A 9,982-nucleotide genomic window follows, 5' to 3' on the forward strand; every position below is an offset into this window, starting at 1 on the left:
ATTTCCCCCGAGTCAGTCTCCATGCACTGGGGAACCAGACCGTGAGCATAGCCACGTCCTCAGAAGAACCCCACCGGCAGCATGCTGCCTCCTGCCCTCCCCTGCCACGCGTCTTCCCTGCATGGACTCCGCCTGCAAACCAGTATTCGGAGCTCTGCCACCACAAGGATGCACCTGCCTGCCTGGAAGTGAGCCCACAGGCTAATGTCTCCTTGTACACCTAATTTAGCCCAACATCCTGTGTTCTTCTTTAAGCAGATGACCCTCAAGAGAGCATATCTTTGCTCTAATGCATGGGAGCCAACTCTACAGAGCTGGGAAATTCAAAGTTTAAAAGGCTTATGTCTGGCATTTCAATAAAGGACACCTATTTAGTCCTACACAGATAATGGTTGATGCATCAAAGCTTGAATGTCCTTTGAAACCTATGGGGAAATGAACAGTTTTATTTAAAAGGATCCTTTTAAGATCATTATGGCCAAAATAGACAATGCCCACAATATATACGCACCCACACGCACACATTTTATTAATGTGACATAAACATGTATTATAAAATGAGGCAATAAATAATTAGGTAAAAATGAATAGGAATTAACCTCTAAAGTCACAGAGGTCTACAATATGTGCCTATGAGTAGCGTCTGTATTGTTCACATCAAAAAAATACACGTGTAATCATGTATGGAGTGATTAAATTTATAGAGTTTTCCATGATCCATTTATAGAATGCCTTATCCCATGATTGTGCTGAGAAGTCTTGGAGAGCATGGCAGGCATGGGGGACGGGGTTGGGGAGTGGGAATGATCACTGCTTGGCATTATTGGGCAGTTGGCCAAAGCCCAGGAGCCAGTCCATGTCTAGGGCTCCTTAGTTTCCTCCAAAAATCTCTCCCTGCTTTACCAAACCTCATGAGGTTATGATTCTGGGTCTGACTCACTCAAGGCAACCACCCATCCTTACAAGCCTGTTCGATGCTGGTGGAGTACCTAAACGTACACACAGAACTCAAATGACATCAGGGTGTCAGGCCATCCCCAAACGTGGTAGGACATCCCAGTTAGCTCCAGATTATTTGAAAAGTCCCCACTACAAGGCTTAACGGCAGAGAGAAGGTAGCCAGATCGCCGAGGAGAATCACAAATCCAAATGTAGGGATGAGGTACCAGAGTCCTCTTTGGGAACTGGCTGTGGTTTGACCCATCCGGTTGTGTCCGTGACCTCCGCCATCCATACTGGCTGTTACCGCTTATCTAATCAGTCTGCACCAGCAGTACGTTGGCTGAAAGTTAGGTTTCCACTCAACATGGCATTCGAATGAGTCTGGGCAGGCACGTCCTGGAAAAGTTGGAGGGATATCCCCAGTGACATGAGAGAGCAGGAGATGGTCCAAGACCCGTGACTTTGGGTTCAGACTCCAATTCCAATACTGGCCTTGTGTCCTCCTGCAAAGAAGATTCATGTTCACTTTCTCTCTCTACCAATTCCATCGTAACTAAAGCGTGTTTCCGTAAAGATGAAATATGCAAGAAATGTAAAAAAATAAATAAATAAAATCACATTGTCTACTCCATAAATATTAGTTCCTCACAAATCTCCAACACAGATTTGGGGACGTTAGCTGAGACCCTCAACTCTCTTTTTAATACAAAATGAAATGAAACATGGTATAGAATTTTATTTCTTTTTTTTCTTTAATAATTTTTCACCTCATTAAGATTAACAGGATACTTCTATATGCAAACATCCGCTGCAAGTTTTCAGCCACAGGAAACTGAATTCTCTTTCCATAAGTAAGCTTCTTTAGACACATCGCTTTGTATGTTATAGAAAACACTTCTCCTTAGTTCCCAAATAGGAAGGGGTGAAATTTGGAAATGCTGCAAAGACGATTCCAAATCTCAGCTAACCTCTTGCCCCAATTGCAACCACTCAGTTAGCCACTAGAGACCAAAAATAGTTGCTTAAACGTCGGTGTTTAAGGGTGTGAGATTCTGGTCACTACAAAATCCCTCCAAAGGCAGTACCGGTAAGCCAGGATTACTGGAAAGCTCAGAACACCTGTAAGGCTTCATTCCAAAGTATTTCACAGAAGGTCACAATTTGTGTTTTCCTAGGTGGAGCTAGGAGCTCCAGATTTCACTTGGCACTGCCCAAAGTGAGTGTCCCATGTCACCTTTTTTTCTCTTATCTTGGATTAGCTTGCCCCAATATACCATAGCCCAGCCCTGCAGCTGCCCAGGAAGCCACTAAGCCTTACTGGCCTCCTTCCTTCCATGATCTTGGCAGCCGCCTTGGCCACCTGGCAACCATTAGCTCCAGATTGGTGTCCCAGGGTCCACCTCCATTGTTAAATACTTCTAAAATAGTCTACATATGAAACCTCCTCCAAAGGAGGTGATCCAACTTTGGTGTTTCTTCCCACATAGTTATGTGCAAACTAATCAGAATCCACAGTTTTAAAACGAGCCACTGTCTGACTTAAAAAGCTTCATGAGACATCATGAGAGGTCATGAGGCTTCAGAAGACATCATGAGGCTTCATAAGGTTCCAAAACATCAGTATCATTCATTGTTAATACTGCCTTTTCCAGAACTTTTGGATACATGGGTCCAAGTGAAATTTGATCTTTTGGATCCTGAGAAACATACACAAGATCTCTCCCATATGCCTTCGGAGGACAGTGCATGGCCAGAACTTTTTCTTTTGCCGCAAGGAGCATTGTCGATCGACCATCAGTCAGGAGAGAAGAATTTGCAGCTGTTCGTGTGCCATAGGGCTTGATGAATGCAGTTTTGAGTTTGGCCATCTGCTTCAGAGAGGAAGGAGAAATGCCATCATCTTTGTGATCTGTATCTTTTCCTGGTACTCTGAAGAGTGGAGCATCAGAGAGGAGTCCTGTGCCTTTTTGGCCAAGCTGTGTCAGGGCAAGGTGTACTCATCCCAGTCCATCTGGGAAAGAGCAAAGCCGGTGGTCAGTCCATCTGCACAGTGACCTATGTTCTCACTGGTGGAGAACTTGGCCACTGCAGGGAGCTCTAATGATAGGAAATTTCGTGTGAAGCTAGAGACTAAGTAAGGGTGCTTGCTGACCCAAAGTCTTGGCCTCATGAAGATCAAGCATCATGTTCCTTATTTTCCTTGAATGATAAATACAGCCTCCAGACATTCACGGTCATGACCCCACCACCCTGCCCAGAAGTTATCAAACCAACACGCGTAGTCTTGGGTTTGATGGGCAGAGCTGTAATCCATGGTGATGGCGTGAGCATGAGTCTTGTCAGAGAAGCCAGCTCTGTAGGCAACCTCTCCAGCCACATCAGTAGGACCAAAGATGTTACAATCGACAAATTCCTTTGGGACGTTGGTCCAATGCCGCAAACCAGAAAGTGCTTCTCCAGCCAAATCGTGCATGGTCATTCTACAAAGTGGCCTGACTTCAAAAGTGGACCGTGCACACCAATCCACCGCCACGATACTCCTTTGGTTGGGATTGGGGGAACTTTTCTTTGATTGGGTCTGGGCAACTGGGGCAGCTCTTGCTTGGAGGAAATACACAGAGAGGTTCTTGCAGAAATTCAGAGGCTCCCTTGTGATGTCCTGGGAAGATTTTTAAGACAGACTGGGAGTAACTATAATTTAATTTTTAGGCTGAAAAAAAAAAAACAGGGGTCGTAGGAAATCCGTTTCATATGTAGACTATTTTAGAAGTATTTAAATATGCTCTTTTGGAGTCTGAGTCTCTGTCATGGCCCAGACTTCTGAGTATTTAGCAATCAGGAATGGCTATTGGTTGATCAATTCAACAATTGGAAACAATAGTCAATCTGTTCGTGATACTGTCTACTCTTGAACTACTCTTTTTCTTTTTCCTTTTCCATCTCTTTATCTTATAATAAGGTGGCAAAATAAAAAGGATGCATTTTCATGTGTATAGAGGAAACTCAACCTAAACTTAAAAGTATATTTATGTAAAAAAAAATCTGACACGTGATCCTCTGCGTTTTAAGTCCATCCTGCAAGTTCTGTGTCTGTGTGTGTGTGTGAATACGTGTCATAGACATTTTGTATGTATACACACCTATATGTATATATACATATATGTACACACACACCTATATGTATACACACAGTCATCAAAAGTTGATGATCAAAGAAAAAGTTGATTGTCATTGTTCTATTTTTTTTTTTTTTAACTTAGGGAGGGCTATGAGTTAACTGTTGGCATCAGCACCGAAAATGCTTCCATTAATGTCATTTACTGGAATGTTATATAAAACTTCCTGATAATTCCTGTCTTCCAGTGTTTTGATTTTTTTTTTTTTTTTTTTTTTTTTTTTTGCTTCTGGAGTCCTGGGTGACAAATGTGCTTTCTTTTCATTTGTTCGATTCGTATATCTGGTTTCTGTGCTTCAGTAAAAATGCCAACTGAGGGTTTTTTTTTTTTTCCTTCTGTGAAGAATTTTTTCAGCACTCCAAAGGAAATACAGAAAATACAAGATAAGCTACTGCATGAAATAAAATTCATAAAAAAGCCCTTCCTGAGTGGTTCTCAAGAAGCATCCCCTGCAACTTTCTGCAGAGTGCTAAGTTTATCTCTTTGATTCAGTGGTCCAAGGCAGCTTCCACTTTCATCCTGCCGATGCGGGGTCGTTTACTTTTCAAGGAGGTCATAAAACACCCTGTTTATGAAGCACTTAGCTGCACTGCACAATGCAGAGAATAACATGTTAAAACACACGGAAGCCCTTCCTGTGGAATTTGAGATTTAAAAGCATCACGGCACGATGGATCTTTCTCCAAAATCTGCCTTGTCAGATTCATGATTTCAATGAAACGAAAGTTTCAAAGGCAAGTCCTCCGGAATTTGCCAAAACAGGCAGACTTCTCCTCTCTTGTCCTGTTGTATTTGAAAAGAGAACTAAATACACCACTTGCTTCTTCTAGTCTTTGTCACAGTTAGAAAAAGTCAATTTGCTCAGTTAACATGTTTCCACATATATTAGCCAATTATCCATCAGTGCCGTATTTTGATGTTAATTTTGTACCAGTAAACAGCGGGTGTACTAGGCGTGATTTGGAGTAAAGTGCCCCAAGGGTCCCTCAACTTTGCAGGCACTCACGTTGGGGCTGGATAACGCTTTCTCCAGGGCTGTCCTGTGCTCTGCAAATTGTTGAGCAGCATCTCTAACCTCGAGATTTTCCACACGTGTAACCTAGCCTCCCTTTTCTATGTTGTAATAACAAAAAAAATGTCTCCTGATACTGCCCGTGGTCCACTAGGGAACAGAATTGTCCTTGTAGGGAAGCTATGTCATTCTCAGCTTCCGGATGTTTAAGTTAGTATGGGGAGTGCTGTGAAGTGTGTAAGTCTGATGAGTCCCAGACCTATACCCCTAAGGCAAATGATACACTCTATGTTAATAAAAATATATCTATTTTATTTTTAAATTAGTATGTTAAACCACTCGTGGTGATTCTACTGTGCAGCCAAGTTGGAGAACGGGTGGTCTTTTCCTTTGTGGCTCAAGGTCTGGTCCCCCAATCAGGAGCATCACTTGGGAGATCGTTAGAAATGCGGAGGAGCAGGATCTGCCTTTTACCTGGACCCCCAGCGCATCTCGATGCATGTCCTTCAAGGAAACATCCTCTCTGAGAATTCTGTCACTTCCGAGTCCTGCTTGTGTCAGCAGTGTGCGGGGGGTGAGGGGGGAGACGTGTGCTGTGGTGTTGGGACGTCGGGGCAGGAGCCGAAGGAAGGTGGAGAGCCCTTCGAGTTCTCTCTGGAGAGTTTGTTCCCATGAGAGACTCAAAAAGATTGTGTTAGGTCTTCCTGGAAGACAGGACAGGCGGTGCACAGAGCTGACGGATGATGAAGGAGCTCCTTCTACTCTCATCCTGCTCTCTCTTCCTCTCTTTGCTTCCGAGCCCTGCCTTATAGATTTTCCTTTGCCTCCGGCTGTGGTGGAACAGTGTCTCAGCAGATCTCGAGTTAGCTTGGGCGGGCTTTGCTCTTTGCTGCCAGTTACACTGAGACCAAAAAAGAAAAAAAAAATGATGTTCCATTTTAGGTTAATAAATTTGGAGTGTGGGGATAGAAAGTAATGGGAATCTGTGCCACTACGTTTATAAAGAAAGTTCTGTCACCACACGGTGTTGGTTCAAAGCTTCTGAAAGGCCATTTGATAAAAGCCTTTTAAGTGGCTAGAAATGAATACCGACGTCACTGTTTAATATTGCTTTTACGTACATATGTGTGGCTAATATATGTGGAAACATGTTAACTATGTGTGTGTGTGTGTGTGTATGCTTTTTTATTAATTATTTCTATTAGCATAGACTGTGTTATTAGCCCCAAGAGTACAGGTCTGTGAATCGTCAGGCTTACACACTTCACAGCACTCACCATAGCACATACCCTCCCCAATGTCCATCACCCAGCCACCCTCTCCCTACTCCTCCTGCCCCCAGCAACCCTCAGTTAGTTTTGTGACATTAAGAGTCTCTTATGGTTTGTCTCCCTCCCAATCCCATCTTGTTTCATTTTTCCCTTCCCTACCTCCCAACCCCCCATGTTGCCTCTCAACTTCCTCATATCAGGGAGATCATATGATAGTTGTCTTTCTCCAATGGACTTATTCTGCTCAGCATTAATACCGTCTAGTTCCATCCACGTCATCGCAAATGGTAAGATTTCATTTCTTTTGATGGCTGCATAGTATTCCATTGTCTATATAGACCACATCTTCTTTATCCATTCATCTGTTGATGGGCATCTAGGCTCTTTCCATAGTTTGGCTTTCCTGGAATTGATGCTATAAACATTCCGGTGCACGTGCCCCTTCAGATCACTACATTTGTATCTTTAGGGTAAATACCCCATAGTTATGCATGCTTTTATATACATATAAACATATGTTTAGAAATAACCCAAAAGAATGAAAAGGGGAATTAAAACAATTCTATGTTAGCGGATAGGTGAGTGTGAAACGTTTTCGTAAACGGGTAGACCTAACTGACAGCCATTAAAATGATAATCTCTGTGTTTATATAAGGACACTCAAAATATTTGTGTCAATTAAATGACAAAGACAAAACCCAAATTTTATTCATGGCAAGAACTGCAGCTGTAAAATGTGTGCCTGCATAAGGAGGAAATGGGAGTGAAGTGCAAAGAATAAGCTTAATTGTTTAAAAATCGAGATCGTGCACATTTTTCTTTGTTTTCATAAAGTGAGACAACAGATGAAAATATGCCTGTGTTTCTCGCATCCAGGAGACCATAAATACTGTGTCATTTTTACATAAAGCTTGGGCGACACAAATTTAGGTGTTTTCTTCTTTTAAATAGTTTTCAATTCCCTGTAAACAGAAATACAATATAATGGTTTCGAGTATACCCAGGTGTGGGAAATATGAAACCATTACTTTGTCTGTAGAATCAGGTGTTTTTAGGGTCCCTGGTTAAGCTGTTTTTTATTTGTGTTTTCATTAGCAAAAATGCAGATGTGAATGACTTGGTTGGTCCTGTGTTTAGAGCCTTGCTGCCACTCACGCGACTTTTTGAACTAGGCTGGCTCTCTCAACATCTGCATCCTGATGCATGAAATAGTTATGCCTATAACACAATGGGTGCCAAGGTTTTGTGTAAGTTATAGGGGACATTGACACACAAAGCTTTGCGCACTGCCTGGCAAATTATTATCACTTAATGGATACCCGTTGTCATGTCTGTTGCTTCCGTCATACGTCAGCAGCAAATTCCTGTGTGAGAAGATAACAATAAAGTCATCATCTCCTTTTTACAGATTTTCAGTTTCAGTGTTTTACCACGGTGCATATGCATTCACATTTGACCTGTATTTATTAATATGTTAAATGTCAAGGCATACTTAATGAACCTCAGTTTATAAAGATGATTTAATGAAAGTGATAGAAGCATGCTCACAGATACTTGAATTCCTGTTTACAATATTGGCTTGATTGGACACACGCAAACACAAAATCATTTTTTAAGGAGCCCTCATTGGAAAGTACGTCTGCATAACCGAGTTTTCAATAATTTAGACTGCTGTGTTTTGTGGTCCCCTCGAAATGTGTTCCTGGGAAGATGGCGGCACCACACTGGTGTTCGGCGTCTACTTCGTGTAATAACGCATTCAGGTTCCTCAAGCTTAGAATTCCTCTCCTGGAACTTAACCCACAGCCCCTGTAGGCTTCCATCTCAGCACATCTGCTTCACCCTGAAGGACCTCAGGGCAGGCAGAACTGATGAAATATAGGGTCGTGTTCCTGCTCCTGTTGTGCTGTGAGGAATAATGTTTCCTTCTTCTCTGACCCGGGATCTCTAGTCTTCTGCCAACACTCATGAAACTGAGGCGGGGGGCCTGTTGACTTGCAGGTAGGAAATCGTCTCCACTCCTTCAGGTCTTGGTGTGTGCAGGTGTCAGCCTCTGTAAATACTCAGAACGAGATGCTTGTAGGGCACTTCCGGATAAGCCTTCTCCGTATTTGCAAGCTCCACTTCGTCCCGTAGTGTCTGGGTTCTCGTTGCAAATACTTTCACATCCACTTGATTCATGTTGATTTCATGCTACTTGTATTTTTTAAGGATTTTAAAAAAGATTTTATTTGTAAATAATCTCTACAGCCAACATGGGGCTCAAACTCACAACCCCAGGATAGAGTCATGCTCTAGTGACTGAGCTAGCCAGGTGCCCCTATGTTACTTTCTTTTCTTAATTCTAATCATCTATGATCAGCTGTTTGGTTCAGTTAAAAAAGAAAAATTGCCTATGAGTGTGTGTGGGTATATATGTACATACAAATCAACATTTATATTGCATTTTTTTGCAAAGCCCAGGGATTTTTAAAAATTTTAAATTTTAAAAAATTTACTTCTCAATATTAATTAAAACGGTTCTTAATCTTGGCAGTAGCACATTAGCCCGAAGGAAGCATACATTTTAAAAGTGTGAGTGCTTCCATAGAACAACTATATCAAAATCTCTTTATGTAATTTTAAACATGTGATCAAATTTGAAAAGCATTGGACTGACTTTGCAAAAGGAGATGCCTCGCCTTGCCTCACTTTTGTGCTTCCCAAACTTTAAGACCCATATGGATCCCCTGGGAATCTTGTTAGATTTTAGGATGACATTGGGTCAGTCTGGAGAGGGGGCCCCTACTCTGCTTTAGTACCAGGTCCGCAGCTGAAGTCATTGCTCCTGCTCCAAGTTGAAACGTTGAAAAGCAACGTCATCGTGACCTTTCTCCTCAAAGATTGTGAAAAACAAACCAGTATAAAGCAAAATTTAACTCCATGTTCAAATGTTTCATCGATGGAGATGTAGAACATGTTCTTAAAGACTTTTTCAATAAGAGCAATGAATGAAAACCGGGGACTAAGACAAAGAGAAAAACGGCTCTACCAGGAAGGGAGCAAACCATCTCTCTCGATCCCATGCACTGAGTTTTGCTGCGTAAATCAATGTCTGCTACAGAAGAAAGCTCACGGAATTAGAAAGTTGTAATCAGCTGAAGGCTCCCTGCCTTGCCTTGGCATTTATGTCCCTGAACGGGGCCATTAGTCTGGGAAATGGTCTCTTTGTGTGGCACGATGTTCATTAGGACCTCACTGTCTCTTCCCTCGTATTTCTTTAGTGCCCCGTCCTGCAGAGACAAACATTGACGTGAACTGTACCATAACACTCTTACCATGTGGGCCGTTACAGGTGGTCTTAATGTGCTCTTAAAAGCAGAATAATTGAAACACAGGAACAGTAGGAAGTCTAGAGATTCTTCTCTGTTCTTTTTTTTTTTTTTCCCCTAAACAGTGAGTCAAGTTCCAAAGGCAAGGAAAAACGCAGGTGACAAATATGGTGTAGCTGAAATCTTATTCACGCGTGTGCTCATGCACAGACACACACACACACACACACACACACACACACAGAGGATAGAGTGATGAATCCACAAGTA

At 42.2% G+C, this 9,982-nt stretch overlaps 1 pseudogene; it reads right to left on the minus strand.

The window, feature by feature from the left end:
* Window positions 1–2,187: 2,187 nt before the first annotated feature.
* LOC101682246 lies at window positions 2,188–8,582 on the minus strand (annotated as a pseudogene).
* Between the last annotated feature and the right edge of the window lie 1,400 nt (window positions 8,583–9,982).

Source organism: Mustela putorius, unplaced genomic scaffold, assembly GCF_011764305.1.
Source record: "Mustela putorius furo isolate JIRA1106 unplaced genomic scaffold, ASM1176430v1.1 tig00003836_pilon_pilon_pilon, whole genome shotgun sequence".
Lineage (NCBI taxonomy): Eukaryota > Metazoa > Chordata > Mammalia > Carnivora > Mustelidae > Mustela > Mustela putorius.